The sequence below is a fragment of the Micropterus salmoides genome, unplaced genomic scaffold (genome assembly GCF_014851395.1).
Source record: "Micropterus salmoides isolate LMB-PRFRI ecotype aquatic unplaced genomic scaffold, ASM1485139v1 Ms_hic_scaffold_12, whole genome shotgun sequence".
Taxonomy (NCBI): Eukaryota; Metazoa; Chordata; class Actinopteri; order Centrarchiformes; family Centrarchidae; genus Micropterus; species Micropterus salmoides.
In genome coordinates this window covers 11234086-11255089 of record NW_024040263.1, presented here as the reverse complement: position 1 = coordinate 11255089, position 21004 = coordinate 11234086, and the positions used below count along the sequence as shown (strand labels likewise).

At 39.7% G+C, this 21004-nt stretch overlaps 1 long non-coding RNA gene across 1 annotated transcript; it reads right to left on the bottom strand.

Moving 5' to 3' along the window:
* Positions 1-20040: 20040 nt before the first annotated feature.
* On the bottom strand, positions 20041-20613 carry LOC119898541. Its single transcript, XR_005443585.1, has 2 exons — positions 20400-20613; positions 20041-20308 (listed from the first exon to the last, which is right to left on the bottom strand). It is a non-coding gene; the product is annotated as an uncharacterized LOC119898541 (long non-coding RNA).
* Between the last annotated feature and the right edge of the window lie 391 nt (positions 20614-21004).

Genomic DNA, 21004 nt, shown 5'->3' with positions numbered 1-21004 from the left:
ATTTACTCCTGTTTTGAGAATGCATTACTTAAAGTAAGGTGGAATAAAGAATTACTGCTCACAGGAAATACTAATTAAAAATGTAACACAATACAGCATTTCCCCTAGAATATTTTTCTGCAGAGGTGCTGTGAGCACTATATGTCCACAATGCTGGTACATATTCACATCGGAATAGCTTAAAATTTCAGCGTTGTCCCTAGATTGGTGTAAGCCGAAATATATTTAGTGAGGGGGGTTTGGACCGTTATTACCATATCTGTGTACAAAAAGTTGGAAAAGCCAGAGCAGATGGTAACACCCAAAAAGCTTAAAGACAAAACTTGCTAAAGAAGTCCACTGGGGACCAACTACAAAAATTACATCTGAGGAAAGAGTTATCTGAGTTAATTTTGATGCTCAGTCCATTTTGGGCTGCACCACCTAAGCCTAATAATGGTGGTGGGAACCTTGTTAATATGACCCCAGAATTATTATAGATAGGATTATTCATGTTTGCCATTTGTATTTTAATTTATTCAATTTAATCTTTTGTAATTGGTAGAAATGAATTTAAAATAACACGCAACACGTAAACCAGCATATGTATTCACTCCCTTCTGTATAGTTACCAAGCATTTAATTTGTATGTTATCCAGAAGAAATGGCTCCTCATTAGCTTACTAGTTTGCTAGTTTGCATCCCTAATTTGCTTTACTAACCTCAGCTCCTCCATGGTCACCACTGTCCTTACTCTTCCAAATCAACCAGTTTTTAAGATTGACCTGAAAACTGAAACATAACTGAACTGAACTTTTCTTGGCCTTGAGAAGCTGCAGCATTTATTACCTGACACACTGTAACCAACACTGTACATTCACTGACAAGTTACTGCTAATCTTTTCCTATGAGCTGCTCTTTCACACTCTCTTTCTACCGCTCGCTCCCTCACACTCGTTCTACCACACACTCTATGTGCACAAGCAAACATAGAACTATTGTGAACATACAAGTAGGTGATAAAATATTTACGAGTGACAGGTTTTCTCATTGTCCCGTTGGTCCCAAGGTTCCATCGTGCAGTAATGGGGCAGTTCAGGAGAAGCTCTAATCCCACCTAGGAATATCATCAGTCTATTTTCCAGCATATTCAGCTTTCCAGTACTCTAACAGAAAGTCAGGAAAGTCTGTTCTCAAAACTGAGCCTATTGTCTCCAACAATGCCCCTGAACAGTGAAGAAAAAGTTGGCTGATTTAACCAATTCGTCTACCAAAGAGTTGAACAATATTCACAGCAATAAACTCTGAATTGAATCTCTAATAATTCCAGTTTAGCATTGATTTTGACTTTACTTTGAACATGCAATCCAAGTTTCACCTAGTTTACAAAGTGCTCTCAGGCACAAGGAATCTGAATGTAACCAAAAAAACAAAGAGGAGGGGAGCATGCATCAAAACAGCCTACATTAACTGAGTCACTTCTGAAAATGATATTGCAAAGTGTAATGGGTTTCCAAATGTTTTTAGACTCTACTGTAGATTCTGATAGACGAGACTGACTCAGAGTGTGATTCAGGTACGTCTGTAAAATCTGAAAACACTGAAGAGGATGCCTGCTCTTCCTAAGAGTGAACTGCACTGACAGGAAACTTTGCATATTATGGATTGTAAAAATTTAAAGATTTAAATGTTTTAGTATTTGTGCTAACACCCCAATGGGCAGCCGTCATTTAGAATTATATTTCCTGAATTTTTTTGTCATATTGCTATTAATCTGCTTCTGCAGTTAGTAACTTACTGGAGGGAGAAATGGAGATATTCAAACTTTTGGATTGAGGCAGACTAAAAACTCTGGTGATAGTGAAGGAGAGATGTGGGTCTTCTTTCTCCTCTTCTTTCTTTCCATTCATTGAGTGACTACACAAAGCAGGAGCACTGATGGGTCAAAGAGCACACATATATCTAATATCACCTGTGTATATTAGATATATATGCATTTATGAGAGTGTGAGACAAAGAATCTAAGTCAGAAAACATAGTCAGAGGTACTGCAGATGATGTTCTACAGTGTAGAGGTGTTTGACAATGACTGACATTAACCTTTCCCTGCCAGCTGCACCAGTAATATGTGTCAGGGCTTCACTTCCTTGTTATGATTACATGATATTACATGACAAAAGGCAGTGATTCATCACATGTACCCTCTAATTGAAGGGACCACAGTGAATATTTAACTCTGACAATGATGGTCAATTTAAAAAGCAAGTAGACTGAGTATTTCCATAGCAACTGTGGCAAAGGCCAGTCACAACACATCAAAATCTCTGGGCTGTCAAAAAATTAATAAAGTATTTAAGGCTTATCTTATACTACTTTCATACAAACCCATGTGTAACATGCTCTGCTGAACACGTATTCAACCCCAGCTAGACCCACTCATAATCCCTGGTTGTCAACATTCAGAGACTCAAGTCTGCATCTGTAGTTCCATGCACGGCACTGCTAAACCACAGCGTTGACAGCATTATGTTATACAAAATAGGTCAGATAACAGTAGTTTTTGTGCATTAGACAAACGTTCTAGTGGTTTAGACAGAATGACTAGACATGGAAAAAAAAAAGCTGCGCAGCATTCAACTGAAAATCGGTGGTGTTTGCTGCCACAAGAAACAAATAAAAAAATTCCCAGTTGTGTAAGGTTACTACATTTTCTTCTTCTCTTAAAAGCAGAGTATGTCCACACTGTAAAAAGCTGGCTAGTTACACTGTAATGAATTGACTGTAGAAATTACAGTAAATACCTGTCAAAAAAGTTGCCAATAATGTCCTGTAAAAATGCTGCTAAATACTGTAAAATAAATTAGTATATTGCAGGATATATTTTACAGGTTTTTGCTATATATAAATTACAGCAATTTATTGTTGTTTTTACAATAAAACAACAATTAATTGTAATCTAATTTACAACATTATCTTGTATTCTGCTTTAATTACATAAATTACCTGGCAGTAAATAGATGTTAAAACGTCACAATACAATATGTTGCAGTAGAATTATTTTTACCTAATAAACATTATATTCGATATTCTTCACATTTTAAATAAAAATTCAGTATAGTTTTTTGACTATGTCAGTTGCTTGTACACACAGCCATACGAGCTAATTGCATGCGGGTAACAACCCTTTTACATACAGTCTATGGTAACAACATACATGAAAAAAAGAAAAGTGCAGCCGTTCTTATCAAATGAAACAGTCTCTTCAGTCCTGGTTTCAACAGGATACCACCACAGGAATGACAAGTACCAACAAAAAACTCTATATTCTAAGCAGACAAGTTTAAAAAAACATAAATCATAAAGTAACATTAAAAATAAAAAAGTTATTAGCAAATTTTAACAAAACTCCCTTCACAGCCAAGTATGACTAATAGTAGGCTACTATATGTCACCCCAGACTCACACAGGGCTGTCTGCGGTAGAAGCACAAAAATCAAGGACAACTTACCAAATCAACTAAATCTAAAAAATTCAACAAAAGCAGGCAGGCAAAACGCTTTCATTCTGGAATGCTCCATGTGGGAAATTCACCGCTGCAGGGAACGGGGGAAAGGGTTCACAGAGTGCTGTGATCGTTGAAGAAGCACACAAAATTACAAATAAACAAGTCAGGCAGGCTAAACGCTCCGCTTCTGAAATGCTTCCAGTGTGAGTTTACGTAGGACTGAGGACGCGTCTAAACCGTGGCGCAGCCGTAACGCGGCGCACACGCCGCCTGTGGTAGTCCAGGGTAAATTACTTGGTAGCAGGTGGGCCCCATGATGAAGCTCCGCCCACACTGTAATGAGAGTCTAGCTCCGGCCCCACTCAGGAAGAATTCCTCTTTCAAACTGCCTTTTGCAACGTCATCCGATATCAACAGCATTTAACTGTAACATCTATTATCTACAGTTAAAACGCACTTTGCCTTTAATTTTACAATATGTTACTGTGGAAACATGACTAAACATCTGTAATTATTTTGGACCCATAATGCATTGCAATTTACAGTTAACCTTTGCAAAATGACAGAATAATAAGTTACTGTAAATTTTTACTGTAGAAACTAAAGCAATTTGTTACAGCAGCTATAAGTCAGGCTAAAGTCAACTAAAATAGCCTAAAACTGGAGCTATCACAAATGTGTTTCAGAGCTGGAAGCCCAGTAGAGTAATTAGAGCAATGAATTGATTGATCGTGTTTTCTATTGGGAATTTTTTCCACCACAGCGAAAAAAAATCACAGCGACTCGTATTTACTAACTAGCTTTGCTTTTTTCCAAAGCAGCTGTGAGGATTAGAAGATGTTTATTTCTTTTCTGTACTAACAAATTCAACAGACAGCCTTGCAGTAACTATTATACCGCAACCTGAGCATATACACTTTATGGCTGAAGGTCAGGTTCATGTTACTTTATTTGTACCCATAGGTAAATTTGTCCTTGCAGTGGACTGGTCATCCTCACATTTAGAAACAAACACAGATACTAGACAGTAGAAAAAAGAAGTAAAGCCAATCACTAAAACAAATAACTGGAACTATAAACCTTCGTCTAAAAGGAAAAAGCTGAAATACTCTTATCCACTGTACCTCTTTGATGGATAACTAAACCTAACCTGAACCTAAAACTAATACTCAGCCCTACAGCAGGCGTAGAAATGTCACAAGAACCAATACTTACTCAGTACCAAGTCGATACCAAAATTGGAGAACTGAAAACATGTCCTTTGCGTTTTAAATATACATTTCTAGACTAATGGTCCTTTACCATGTTAGTAAATTTAAACTACTGCATGCACTCTGAGTAGAGGTGTGTGTGTGTGTGTGTGTGTGTGTGTGTGTGTGTAGCCTCTACTGAAAGGGACAATAATGTCCTGGCTACCCAAAGTTCAAGCACAGAATTAGCTCAGTGTTATGCTGAAGCTACAAACCAACTTTAGAAAATCATTATTATTTACCTATCCATGAAGTTTCGTATTTCACTTTAACACACCTGTACAGTAAGTACACCTGTACTTCGACTGCACAGCACAGACTCTTTCCATTTCCACAACTGTCTTTATTCACATACAAAACAACTCATCTTCTCCATCTTCTCTATCTGGTGACACTGTGTTACATAAACAAATGCTTTAATGTCCCTGCTCCAGGTGGTGCCTATAACTATCTGTTGCCATTGCAGCCAAATTTCACTTAGTAATGAATAATCCTACATTCTTGATCTGGTTTCAACTTAATCAGGAGATTGAGCGAGAAAGCACGAGAGAGAGAGAGAGACAGAGAGAGAATTTAGACCGAGAGATCACTTGGTCAACAACATATCAATCACTCAACCTTGGGTACTTGATAGCAAAGCAAAGTGCCATATTCTCTCCTTTGTTTGGTGACCCCAATTTACCTCTGTCACCTCTTGTCCCTGCTGACTCAAACCAAGCTAAAAAGAAAGCCATGTTTTCAGGTTTCCTATTTGTTCATCAGCACTATGCTGTTGCTCGGTGTGGGGAGGAGGAGGGGTCCTGTTTACGGCTACCTCTTCCATCTTGATGTTCTATCCAGCACAGCAGGTTTGGCAGCACTACAGTGACCACATTAGCGCACGGTTGTGGAGAAGCCACACGTTATCTGCTCTTTGCTGACAGACACAGAGAGAGCAGCGAATACATTGGCCCATTTTTACTGGACACCTATCATGAAGAAGCTTTTTGTTAGATTATAAAAAATGTACAACACATTGCACCATCTCTGGGTTGTAAAATTTTAACAGCACTCACGCCTCCAACAAAGATCCCTGCAATGAGAGGGGCTGGTCTGGAAATAGCTATTCTGTAGTTATACCTGCTCTTTTGACAAGGCTGCTGTGCAACGTAAATATCAATTCTTTCTGTCATTTTTTTTTTTTATGGCAGTGTTGAGGTGTTTTAAATTTACTAGGACACAGTTACTGGAATAGCCAAAGGTGAGATGGGTAGAGGCATTTTGATAGAACAGCATTACCCATTCTAGCCATACACGCTCAGATATCAAACATTATGAGCTTCAATATGAGCAGGCAGGACAATAAATATTTTAGATTAAAAACTACAAGGCTCACTTAATAAAATGCTGTTGAAACCCCTTGCAATCTTAGAAAAGATTACTGTTCAGACAAAGAAAGCAGCTGTCTGGGGACCCCTGGACTGCCTTGAAGGCCCACATTCTGTTGTTATGTGGTATTTATCAGCTGATATGCCAAACAAGGATCTTTTCCCTTTTTCAAATATGTTTTTAACCTGAGGGGGTTAGACAGAGTTAACCCCTCCCCCCTTTTTGCATGCGTGTCCCGCACTATTGTGCTGTGCCCTGTGGGATGCTAGCTAGAATTCATTTTCTAGCTGGTCTTTCATGACACTGCTGGCCCAGCATAACCTTTAATAAATAATTTTTTAACTGAAATGCATTCATTTTAAATAATTTGTTTTCCTGTACAGTTCTCTAGCTCTTTGTTTTTCTCAATGGCAACACATGGTTCAAGATTGATTATAATATGTTCATTGAATAAAGTGAACCTGACTCTTATCCAGTTTTAATCCACTCTTTTTCGTTACATTTTTTATATCCTTTTTATTTAACTTAAGTTTTATGTGGGTTAAGGATTTTAGCCATCCGACATGGATTTTAAGCTAGATGACCGTAAAAGCGCGATCAACGCTACTGATCGCTACAAAGCTCAGATAACTCTGCCCCTTGAGGACTGCACACTCCTTAAGAAAGCGAACAAGAAGATTGCTGACCTTATGGAAGACATCCGACGACTTTCAGAGGAACTCAAAGAGAAAGATTCCCTGCTGACTGGCTTTATGGATGTGGCTTCAGTACAAGCCAAACAGATTGTTTCTCTTAGCGCAACCGCTAACATCCAGGACACTGTGTTTTGGGACCCCTCTAACCTTCCCAGGCATTCATCCTGCTCGACTCCAAAGCATCAGTCAACCGGGGCTGAAGTGGTGGTCCGTGGCTGCAAGAGAGGCTCGGATGGGGCTGCCTCTCCTCCGCACATCGGCCTCTCAAACCGCTATGCAGCCTTGTCTAACGACACTCCGGTCCATCCAGCTGATGCACCTGTGGCTTCGAGTCTCCCTGATACGGATCTCTTTCGGCGCACAGTGCCTGCCGACACTGTTGCATCTCCTCCACCGGCTACATCTCCTGCACTGGGCCGCCGGTCTGCCGTCGGGCCTGATCAGCGGCCGTCATCCCGGTCAAAAACCTCCGCTTCCCGACGTAGGATCCTGAAGGAGGCTGTGCTCAGACGCTCCGGAGGCCGTCTCTACCCTGCACCGTCGGGTAGCCCTTCTCTCAGGTCTGTTACTGCTACTCCAACACAACACTCAACAGCTCACACACTCCATCCTCAGTCCGCACGCAGTGTTGAAGCAGATTCTGCTCAGTCCTGCTCTGGATCCCAACAACCAGCATCTCCTCGTCCCCTTTTCTTCCCAACCACACTAATAATTGGTGACTCCATAACCAGAAACATCCGTTTCTTTAATGCTACCACTCGCTGCTTCCCCGGTGCCACCACAGCTGACATTTAAAAAAACTCCAGGACCTGATGCCGTCGCTCCCGTCCTCCATCACAAGAGTGATAGTCCATGTCGGAACAAATGACACAGCTCTTCAGCAGTCTGAGCTGAAAAATCAGATTTTAACCGTCTTTTTAACTTTTTAAAGCAGTGTGGAAAGTCCGTTTTTATCTCTGGTCCCATTCCCATAGTTGGTCGCGGTGCTGGCCGCTTCAGTAAACTCCTTGGCCTCCACGACTGGCTCCAGTCCGCCTGCAGGGCTCATCGTGTGTGTTATGTGGATAATTTTAATATTTTCTGGCAAAGAATGTCTCTTTTTAAGACAGACGGACTTCACCCAAACAAACGGGGCTCAGAAATGTTAGCTGCGCACATACAGCATGTGGTGCAGTCCACACATGATTTACGTGAATGACTAATCATTCATGCAGCACACCTGGACGCACCACCGGTCACTGAACAGATCTCTGGTTCACTGCCACAAACAACTGTCTCCACCTGCTGGCATGTAAAAACGTCTGCTCCCAGCGCTGTTCCACAGACTTCTATTCCTGTCATCATCACGCATAGACCAGTAAACCGAAATGTGCACATCCCACACAGAAATCATAGTAATCTCTTAAGGATTAGGACAACTGCACCAACTCCAGCACCCAGAACAAACTCATTTAAAATGGCTCTCTTCAATGTGAGATCACTTTCAAGTAAGACTTTTATCTTAAATGATTTTATCTTGTCTGCAAATCTAGATTTTATGTTTTTAACTGAATCCTGGTTGCAGATGAATGACTATAGCCAGCTAGCTGAACTGTGTCCGCCTCAATATGATTGTTTTAGTCAACCGAGGGTCAGTGGTCGTGGTGGTGGGCTAGTGAGCCTGTATAGGAAAAATTTTAAATGTCATCAAGTACGCTGTGATGAATTTAACTCCTTTGAAGTTCTCACTCTTAAAGCTGGAGGGCTGCAACCTATCATATTTGTTATAATTTATCGCCCCCCAAAACCGCCTGGAGGATTTTTATCAGAACTTCCTGAATTTTTATCCACTCTGGTTTTAAATTGTTCTTTAAATTGTTCTTTTCTCGATTTTAATATTCATGTTGATGACCCCACCAATGTTAATGCAACTGACTTTTTAAATATGGCCACTTCTTTTAACTTCAAACAACATGTCAAAGGGCAAACACATAACCGTGGTCATACACTGGACTTGGTTTTTACCCTGGGTGTCACCATTTCCTCTGTGGAATTGGTGGACATGACCATATCTGACCACAGATGTATTGTTTTTAGCTGTGATTCGCCTGTTACTCATGCCGCCTCACCAAGCTCCGTGTGTTCTCGCATCTTTAATGAACAAAGCGTTTCAAAGTTTTGGGCATTCTTTCAGAGCCAAAGCCAACACCTGTCTGATTCCATCACCAACAATCTGGTCGATCACTTCAATCATATCTGCTTGTCGTCACTAAATATTACTGCTCCTCTAAAGGTTAGGCCTACGTCTAGCTAGTAAGCAACCCTGGATAAATGACAGCATTTGCAGCCTCAAAAGGGAATGCAGGAAAGCAGAGCGCAGATGGAAAAAATCCAGTCTCCAAGTCCATTACCTCAGTCTGAAGGATTTATTAATTAACTACAATAACATGGTTAAGGATGCGAGAACACACTATTTTTCTGAACTCATTACTACACATAAACACAATCCCAGGTTTCTGTTTAAGACTGTGGATCAGCTGGTAAACCCAACCCCTCCTTGTGCCTCAGCTGGAAGTAATGATGACTGTGAATTGTTTTTATCTTATTTTACCAATAAGGTGGTGTCAATCAGAGCCTCTATTACCCCCACGGCCTCTTACTCAGAGGTCCCTCACCAGCAACAAGAGAGTTTTAACCAGTTATATCCCATCGACTTGTCTGAGCTTTTAAAAACAGTATCACAAATGAGAGTGTCCTCCAGCCCACTTGATGTAATACCTACAAAGTTTTTACTGAAAGTAATGGATTCTGTTGGGCCCCATTTGATCTCTGTTTTCAACAGCTCCCTATCTACTGGTTGTGTCCCTGATTATTTTAAAACGGCTTGCGTGAACCCACTTTTAAAGAAACCTGGTTTAGATCCCTCCCTCCCACATAATTTTAGACCAATTTCAAAACTGCCTTTTATTGCAAAGATTCTAGAAAGAATTGTGTCCAAACAGCTGCTCACTGTGCTGGAAAATAACAAAATATTTGAAAAGTTTCAGTCTGGTTTTAGGAAGTACCACAGCACTGAGACTGCTTAAAGTCACCAATGACCTTTTAATGTCTGCTGATGAAGGTATGTGCTCAGTCCTTGTACTCCTGGACCTTAGCGCTGCTTTTGACACCATTGATCACAACATCATGTTAGACAGACTGAGGCACTGGGTGGGGATCTCTGGTACTGCTCTAGAATGGTTTTCATCCTACCTGTCAAATAGGACGTTTTGTCTGTCTGTAAACAACTATGTCTCCTCATTCTGTCCAGTTAAATATGGTGTGCCTCAGGGGTCGGTCTTAGGACCCATTTTGTTTTCCTTGTATCTGCTTCCCCTTGGACATATTATCCATAAACATGGCATTTCTGAGTTCACTTAACAACTGCCTTTGTGAAGTTAAAAAATGGATGTCAAATAATTTCCTCCAGCTGAACTCAGACAAAACAGAAATCCTGGTCATCGGGTCTCTCGGGTTTGTTTTTTGGTTCCCTAGTAAATCACATTAAGCCTGTGGCAAAGAACCTTGGTGTTTGGTTTGATAGTAATTTAAATTTCGAGCAGCACACCACAAAGCTTGTTCAATCATGTTTTTATCAACTTAGAAATATAGCAAAAATTCGATCTATGTTAACTTTTAAGGACACCGAGACCATTTTACACGCCTTCATCTCATCACGCCTGGATTATTGCTACAGCCTTTTCACCTGTTTAACCCAAAAATCTATTGATCGACTCCAGACTGTCCAGAACTCAGCTGCCAGGCTTTTAACCAGAACAAAGAAATATGACCACATTACTCCTATTTTAGCTTCATTACACTGGCTCCCAGTATGTTTTAGAATTGACTTTAAAATTCTATTGATCACTTTTAAAGGTCTTCATGGCCTCTCGCCTTGTTATATTTCTGAACTTTTAGTCCCATACACACCAGCACGTACCTTGAGATCCTCGGGCAGAGGTCTGTTGTCTGTTCCAGAGTCTCGACTGAAAACTAAAGGGGACAGAGCGTTTGCTGTCAGGGCCCCGAGGCTCTGGAACAGCCTGCCTGAGGAAATCAGGTCAGCTGAGTCAGTGAACTCTTTTAAGTCCCTTCTTAAAACATACTTTTATAGGAGAGCCTTTCCCGATCTTATTTGACTTTATTTTATCCCTTTTATTTTATTGTATTTTACTAATTTTATATTAATTTTTCAGGCTCTTATCTTGTTTTGTTTTTTTTGTTTTTTTTTGTATTATTCTTTACACTTATTAAAGCACTTTGTAACTTGTTTTTGAAAAGTGCTCTACAAATAGGGATTATTATTATTATTATTAAAGTTGGTTATGAATACATGTTTTGCTAAGAAGCAAATGTTATATGAACAAGGAGTTGAATTGAGGTGCATCCCCTCTGTAGATATAAGAATTGAAATATATTTATATTTGTATTATTATTACATTATCATCAATGTTAGTAGTGTCACTAGTCTTGCTAGCTTGATAGAAAAACCACTGGAGCTAGTTTTGTTTACAGATCAAGGTTATATATAATACATAATATAATATATTGTTTTTTCTCTTTTTTCTGTAACATTGTCTGTAACATCTGTAATATCCTATAGTGTTGTTTTACATTATTTTAAAAGGGTGCTCTTTAAAGCTAATATTTTATGCTCATTTTCAGGCTCATAGGCGTTGTACCAGAACAGGTTTACATTTCATCTTCAAAAAACACCATATTTTTGTAATACTGCATATTGCTGCAGCTCCTCTTTTCACCCAGTGTGTTGAATACTCTGTTTTAGCTATGGAGTGATGCACCTTGCCTCTACAAAATCTTTGTTGGGATGTGCACATGCACAGTACCTAGTTAAGGACTACTAGCCAATCAGTAGCAGAGCAGGGCGGGTCCTGAAAAGCTGGTAAACAAGGATCAGCTGTATATATTTCCCCTTACCAGCTTAGCTACATGGACTGGAGCAAGAGTTTCAGAGTGGTGAGTTATTAACGAATGTATCTTTCATCCATAAAGTTATAACTGAGCACTGTCTACCTGGAGGGTAGCTAGTGTTTGGAAGGGAGAGGGAAGGGAGAGGGAAGGCTGCAGTCGGACGACTGTGTACTGCAGCTCAGTGTGTTTTTCCACCAGTGTTTTTGAGGGTGTGTCTGAGCCACTAGGCGAGCATTATGACGTGTATTTCTTGCGACGTCACAAAAAGAGGAAGAAAAGGCTGGACTACAAACAAGGTGTTTTCAGGCAGTTCAGAGCAGAGTTTTCTGTGGGAGATGAGAACTCCCTTTGGGCTGGACTTTGGGCTTTTTCACTTTGCAAGCCTAGTACATGTACAAAAAAGATATATAATTCAATAAGAGAGGGAAAAGCCCAAAAGCATAATATGACCTCTTTAAACAAACAAAAAGAAAAACAGGAAAACATCCTGAAGAAAATCACCAGAAAATGAAGCAAACCACCAGTTAACAAAGGCAATGCAACAAATTCAGCTAAAAGAGAGGATTTAACATGTTGATTTTGCCTGCCAAAATCCCATGCTGTATTTTGCAAACAAAGACTATGTGCTCTGCTTGGTTGACCTAAGTATCAAATGCTGATAATCTATGAAATTGATTCCAGGCTTAAAGTGGTTGTACACAGCAGCTCTGTGATGCAGTGATACAGTTGTGTTTTTGTTGAGTGTGTTTCCACTCTGTTCTCTTATTGCCTCCCATCTCTGTTCAAGTTGTGTAAACATTTCCCAAATCTCACCAAGTACAGCCTTTCACAGAGGGCACTCTACCATGCTACAGACTGTACTGGGCTTTAAATAAAATTGTGGAGGGTATGTCACAACAATGACTGAGCTGATGGGTGGTTTGGAGGAGGAGGAAGCTGTCTGAAGCTGATGCGGTATGCATTCATAAATACACCTAATGGCTTGTTTTATGAACAGCAGTGATTCAATCTTTTTTTCTCTTCTTTTCTTGAGACTGATTGGTTTTGAAAAGATTGAGACGATAATGCTGCGAGATACAAATGAGGAAGCTGTGAAAAATCTCATTTGAAAAAGCAAGGGGAAGCGTAGCCTTGTAAACAAAATTCTATTTCACATTGTTAAAAGGTAATTTGTCTCCATCGTGCCTGGCAGAGTGTTCATAAATAAAACAGTGCACATTGCAGGTGAGCATTCTTTCTCCTTTCTTTAGTTTTTTCTTCACTTTTTGTTTTGTTTTCGCTACTGCTTGCATGCAAATTAGACATATAAAGTAAAATGAAAGATAAGAAAGAACAAAATTAATAATAAGTAGGCCTTAAGCCAGTGACATGGTGACATTTTGCTTTGCAGTATCTTCTGCACACAGTAATAATTTGTTAGATGTGTAAAAGCTATAAAGAGTATGATTCTCTAACTTGAGAATGTGTAATTTTACTGTTCAATGAAGAACAAGAGTGAACAACGATGAACAAGAGTGTCTACCATAAAATTAAAGCTGAATCAAGAAATTTTGTAACCACTATAAGGCACGGGCCACAGATAAAAAAATAAATGATTAAATTAGTTGGCAACAAATTTAATTATCAATTAGTTCATGATGTCATCGGGCCGTAGAGACATCAGCTTACTGGAGGCGAACAGTAAAGTTAGCAATCAGCGATTGTATTAACACCTTTACGCAGGGCTTAAAGTTCTCCGGCGCTGTGCCGGAATTCCGGCCCGAGGCGTTTTTGTATTCGACAATATATAAATATGTCTGGAAAATATTCTTGCATATTTGAACTGTCCCATGTTAGGTGTGTGTGAAGCACCAGTCTTCCTCTGCACAATTGGTGGCTCGGTGTCGGTGTATACCAAAAGAAAGGGGACTGGCACTTCCTGGTGAAGTGGACACTCATTGGCTATTGTAGGCCGTGAACAGGGCATGGAAGTTTCTATTGGGTCAATTAAGGTGTCACTCAAAAAGTCAACATGTCGACTCGTTTTTGTGTACATGCCAGCTGTAGTTAGGCTAATATTACGCAATAGCAGTCCGTGTGTATTTATTGAAATAATAATGCATTTTGGACTATATATTTTACTGGATTGGATCGTCTGGACCTTTGCCAACGTAACAAGGCCATTTTTGTGGAATGTAATCCACCGGTGGAGTAGTGGTGTCAATTTTGATAATAGGCAGTGCTTGAAGTGGGCCACCGATACCTGTAAGTTACTTCTACATTTTACTCTTTGGCTCCCGGGACTTTTCTTGCGTACAGGTGGGCTCTATGTGGCGCTCATCTGTTCCCATTCTGAACTGTTTGCCTTTCATGCAGAATGAATGGGAATTATCAGCAGGGCTGGGCAATAAAACAATAATGATCACCTATATTTTCCACTTCAAGCACTGATTATAGGTGGTGGCAGAAAATGTTACCAGAATGTAGGAAATTAACTGTTTAATGCTCAAAATCTAAAGAGGAGACAAGTTGGCTCTCTGGACTCGTCTCTGTAGGCTAAGCTTGTTATTTAGCTAGCTTAATGTTAAAAGCCATGTTGATTTACATTATGAACTGTAATGTCTTTAGTACATTTTCTCGTTAACAATAAACTGTTAATGCCGTTGAGAGTAGCAAATTATTATTATACACTACAATTCTGTTCATCGAATCTCTGTCCTCCAAACATTCGTGTGAGGTGGCAGTGAATTTGCCCCAGACTCCCTTAAAACATTTAGGTCAAACTTTATAAACTTTGTAAAATGCTGTCAACTAAAAATTCCATATTATGATCCCCTCTTGTAAGTTTGGTTATAAATGTTATGTCCTTATTTCTTGCAAGAAATAAATATGCAATATTCTTCATCTGCAATACATTGAAATATATTAGTCACATCGAAGGTTAAAAAGCGGGATATGTCAAGAATAACTGTCTTAGTTGGAACAAAAATATAGCCCTACTAATGAAATAGTATGGTTAATAAATAATTACACAACGCTATACAGACGCATTATATATTTAAATTAAATTGGTAAGATATAGGATGATATGAAACAAATAATATTTCTGCTCTGTTAAAATGGGTAATATGTTCTTTGACATGCATTTCTTTTTCACAGCTCTCTGATGGGAGCTGGCTCCCATCGTTCCTTTCGGGACCGACACATCACTAGAACAGACAAGTGCAAGGCACACTGTTGCACACAGTTATTTCTTACTGTATATACTTGCTTGGTCCATGACAGGACTTGATTTCAGTTGAACTTTCTATTGTTAGCATTAAAAGATGTATTTTTGTATGCAGTATTCATTTTATTGTCTTAATTGTTAATTAGCACATCGCTAAAACACCCTCAAGCTAAATTTAAAAGCTGATAGTTAAATAAGATGCATTGAGTAATTTTGTGATTCAAAATTGGAAAAGTTGATTATTCGTTTCAATAATGGATAGATTATTCAATTATCAAAATAGTTGTTAGTTGTAGCTCTACTAGCAGGCCAAAAAATGTTTATATATGTAAAAAAACAACAATAATACAGCAAACTAATATGTCTTTGAGATCAGTCTTACAACTCTTGGTTGTTTTTAAATATTTATTGAACCTAATGGTTTCAACAGACATAATTCATCATCAATCATCATTTTTGCTTGTGTGTGATGATCAGAAAATGTCTCACTTAGTTCATTTAGTAAGTCCTGGTTGCTGTTCCAACTGTGGCCACTGTGCTTTTATCGCAAACTTTCAGCTACTGGGTAGGTTCGGATCATCTCTCTCTTATATGCAGGCTTTGACACATGCTGTCACAGTGGAAAACAAGTCTTTCTCAGGAAAAATACACCTGGAGACATAACCAGCTGGGTGCCTAGCAACAGAAATTGAGAGTTAATGGTCAGAAATGAACTCATAGTTGAAAGAGGATTTAGTCTATCAGTGAAGGATAAAAGATCTTCTGGAAAGTCATCTTGGACAAGACCAGCAAATGATAGGTGATTTAGGAAAACTTGATTCTGATAGAAAGAGTGACCTGTGATTTAAACTTAAACACTGATCAAGATGTTATTTTACACATATGAGCTCACTCCACTGTGCTATGGTTATTGATTGATAAACAACTTTTATCCCACTACTACACTCACTAAAATATGTTACAATTCCTACTAGGGATGTTAATCATTAATTGCTGTTAAGAATTGAACTAATTAAAAATATATTAACTGATTTGGTATACTATGTCTCCAGAGCTCACGCATATTAACTTTTATAGCGCAAGAGGGTGTACTGTCAGAAAAACGACCGGCACAACAAAGGAAGAAGAGGACAGTGGGACTTGGTGAGGCAGGGGGGTGAAGAGGGGAAAACGCAGTCCAGCATGGGAGTATTACACTGTAAATATAGGCCTGTCACAATAATTACATAACATTAATGACTTATCGTACGACATAGTTACATGACCTCGATCCTTTCTGCTGACCTCGATATTGCCCATTGTGTTTACATGCATGCTTGTTTACATAAAAATGAACATTGCAACATTTCTTCTGTCCTCTCGTCTGCTCTGTGTGTCGGAGTTGGGGCTCAGGCAGCTCCTCCACACACATAGAGTGGACGGCGACAGGTGAAGATAACATGTTACTCGAGGCTATTAGGTGTTTTAATTGCTATATTTCCCAAACACCGTATAACTCGAGTACTGTTATTATTATGTTTTATAAGTGGCATTAAATGGTCCTAAAAATTACAATAATATTGTTTATCCCAATTATTTCTGTAACAATATATCGTCCAAAAAAGTACAGCCACCTGAAAAATCAGCCTCCCACAGTTGAAGTGCAAATTGTTTGTGTTTCATGAATGAATGTTTCACATAACTGATGTGTTGCCAGCATGGGCGCCCTATAGGGGGGGGTTAGGACAATTCCAAGGGCCTGACTGACAGGGGCCCCAAAAAATAATTATAAACTAATATCAAATTATATTAATATTATACATTATATAAACCATGATCATTGAGTATAAATATATTTCAAATATAATAATAAAATGAATGATCTCTTTGTTATTGCTTGTTTTTGGCAGTAAATGTTAAAAATCCCCATTGACCAAAAAGCAAACCTACATATTAACCGACCACCACCCTGTATCTGCGTGAAATGATTTGATCCTGCCTTAGCACACTCATCAGTGACTGTATTTGATTGCAGTCAGTAGATGCGGCAGAAATACAGTGATCACAATGTTGCCTAGTAAACCAAAATCTGGTTTTCAAAAAAGGAAAGAGAGAAAAGAAAGAGGGAAGACAAAGGACAGGATGTCACTCAGTACCAGTTTTTCACCAAGAAAGGTGGGCGGCCTTTAGTCTGTGAGTGGTGTTAACCTGTTGGATTAATGTCCACAGTGAAATAAGCTTGCTAGCTACAGACTAGTGTTTGCCTATTTCATCAACATTTAATCAGTGCAGGGAAACATTTAGCAAGATATTCATATTAAATCATTGTCCCTGCCCCTTTTAGCAGACTAACAGCAGATGAGTCAGCAGCAGCCCAGTCTCCCCATAACTGTAGCCTCCCTGTCCCAGTGAAGAAGGTGAGCTGTGTTAATGACAGGCCAGCTATTCCAGGGACTCTGTGGCGATTTCTCTGTCTCTCTTGCTCTTTTTATCATTACAAAAAATAAACAAAATATTAATTAATGACAGAAATTCAAACACAAATTATTTTCTCACATAATGATCATTATGAAATAAAAAAAATAACAAAAACACCTTCCTGTCTGTACTGGATGCTGGACAGCAGCTTACCTCAGCCTGCATGTAAGTTACAGACTATATTAAAATAATCCAGTTTGATACGTTCATTTAGATTGAATTATGGCCGTTAAATGAAATCTATAGATACAGACTTTATTATTCCCATCATGAAGGGCAATTTATTTGAGAAGCAAATAGTGAATTGCATCCTGTATGCAGACTTGCATGTACAAATCACCAGCAGTAAATATTGTGCTAGTACTCATATTGAACTACAAGAAGCCAGACACTTGCAAGCCTTTAATTAGAGTTATGTAAAGATTTTGATGGGACAGCTAAGTCCTAGAGAAGTGGTGACAACAGCCGCGCAGGGGGGCCCAAAATTCTTGGCGGGCCCCCTGGCTGCCAGAATAGTTATAATAAAACAAAGAAACAGACATGTGTTTTGTATCCTATTTTTAATTATTCTTCTGTATTGATTGTTAACGTGTTCTCTTCTCTGCTAAGGAAAATGCACGAAATTTACCCTACCCTACCCAACGTAGAATTAATATTATCCTTGTTATGGATGTTGTTATTAGATCAGGTAACACATTACGGTCACTGGGGTTTTTTCTTCTTGACCAAGAGCTGATTAAACCCCATCAATCTCGGCTCTGCTCTGAGTTGCAGGTATAGTTACATTGTTAGATTCCCAACTTCAGTTGCAGTACTACAGAAGACAGTAATGCGACATAAGACAAGGAGCCAAAAGAGTTTTTGCAAGTATTAGCATCAAGTAAGGGTTTGCATCAGAGCCCATAAACACATTAAGTTGTAGTGCAAATTGCAAAAGACACTAAATCACACAGATGAAACACATTTTTTTTGTTTTGTTTTTGTTGTGCAGCTGCACCATCATCTCACCAGTTTTAGGGAGACAAGACAGTCAGTCAAAGTACTGAGCTGACCCAATGAACATCTCCAGTTTTGAAGAACAATGTGCCTGTCAGATAAAATTTGCATTTTGTGGGTAAATACACTTTATAACAACCATACACTAAATTTTATTACATGCTCTACACCTGATCCAATAGCCCTGCAATAAATCCTACCTTTGTGAAGCTTATGATGTTCAGTGGTTTTTATACAGTCTCAGAGAGGTGTTGATTCAACACTATGGTAATTCTGCAGTTAATGGTGTTGGATTGCATAATAACACTGAAATGTTAACATTCTGCCCCTCTCCTGTATGCAAATAAAGGTGGACAAAACATTGCATCAGATTATGCAAGTATACTTAATAAAGTGATTGCTCTTGTTCTCCACAGTTTTCAGCTAATGTTTTGAGCATTTTGGCTTCTTACTGCACATCAAGACAGAAGGAACAAACAAAGGCACTCACAGCCTGTAACATCACCCAGCTGCAACTGCTGGTAGAGTTATTTAAACCAATAATATGTAAATAAGATCACATAGACTAATAGGAAGCTTTAATAAGTGATGGGAAAACAGATAAAGTTGTTCATTTGTGTGATCTAAACTTTTATCGTGAGTCATCAAACTCAGTTTCGCGCAGTCCTCCAGGAATTCACACCAAGGTGTGAACTCCATCCATGGACTTAGCTTTCAGCTACGTTAACGTGACCTGTGACTTATGAACCATGACGTCACCTGGTCAACAAAACCTTCGCTCACTTTTTGCTCTCTGTATCTTTTTTCCGGGACTCTCCACTGTAGCTGCATACAGCAGCAGCTGTCTCCCCGCGTCCTGCTCGGAGCAGACACACAGCAGAACCAAACTCTCTTTCTTACAGCAGCTATGCAAGGTCGAGACAAGGTCTGCCAGTTAACTTGAACAAGCAACAGGAACTCTCAAAGACCTCATTACATTGTCTATAATATTTACAAATATCTAAAGTATGTACAAATGTAGTCACCACTATACTGCCTTGCATATTATAACATTAATACTCAAACATTAACTTGTAAACATAGCATTCTGTTACTGTGAAGGAATTTTCCTAAGAGGACCTTGGTAGGTAAAAAAGTAGACACAGGCATAGGTGTAATTTACACTGGGGATGCTGGGGACATGTCCCCATCACTTTTAAAAAGCATAATTTGTTAAAATGTTCTGAAAAATAGCTTGCCCCAAGAAATGTTAACAAGTGAAATCCAAAAAAAGTACTGAATCTAAAATGACCCTAAAACATGCATGCACTGATCAGTAACTTAAAAAAAATTCTGCACCTGTCCAAGATTTCCATTCTCTCCCTGTAAACATGACAAACAGCCACGCTGTTGAGTTGGGTTTGAATCTTGTTTCTTTGTATGTATGTAGCGTGAAACAACAAGGCAGTTTAACTTATCATAAGGTTGATTTATTATCTGTTGATAACATTGTTAATGTTATCCCTTAATGTATTTGTATTTAGTCATAATTTTGGGCAGTGATATTGGATAGGCCTATAGTTATCATCACTGGGCTGACGTACATGCACTGGTGTGTTATGGGTGCGGACAGAACGGACCCAAACGCAACGCTTGTCAGTTTACAAAAGAGGTTTATTGAGGGAAAAGAGGGGAGTCGGGAGGTAAGATGAGGTGAACAGGACGCCGGCAGACGTGGGCACGGAGGACCGAGGAGCAGGCGGGGCTGGCAAGGCTCGAGCGAGGCGACTGAGAGGGGGCTGGAGGCCGAGGCGAGGGAGGTGAGGAGCGCGGAGGGAAGCCGGAGGGACGCCGCGGAGGCGAGGGGAGAAGGCAGGTAGGCGAGCCCGGCTGACTGACTGGATGGCGGAGGTGAGTGGACCTGGCGGGGAGAAAGAAAAGACAGGGTTAGTCTCGGGAGACAACAGGTTAGGGGACAAGGTATCTGCGAGCTTGGAACGTAGAAGTGGCACCAGGACTGGAGCGACGACGATCAAGCGAAGATGGAGATGGAGAACCGGGGTAGAAATACTGTTGAAGATGAGGCTGATGGCAGGCAGGTGTGGCGGGCGGAGGTGGAGGTTGATGAGACACAGGTGCGGGTCATCAGCCGGGCTCCAGGGCGGAGAGGGAGAGAGCACACACAGAGGGAGAGGCGAGGAGACACAGGGGAGAAAACAGAAATGCGAGACTAAGTAAAAAAAGAAACAGAAGAGCACAGGGCACTCACCGTCAGCCGGGCTGCCACCGCAACACTGGTGCTTTCTATGTAGTTTTGGCCGTGTTTAATTAACATGGTGTTGCAAGTGTGGATGTAATGGTCAACATGGTTTTATGCTGAGTACATTCGTATTATCAACTCAATGTAGCCTACGCTATGGACTTTTGATTGGCCGTTGAGCAATATTTTTCCTGACCTCACAGATCCCTGTTACAATTCCAAAAATCGCATATGCTTAAGACCATTTGATTTTATATTTGTTTTTATTATCTGAGCCTTTATGTCCTCACCAATTTTCAACACAAAGGAACGCCCTTGGGCACAGGTCATACTCACGTCACGCTGGGGGTCACTTGC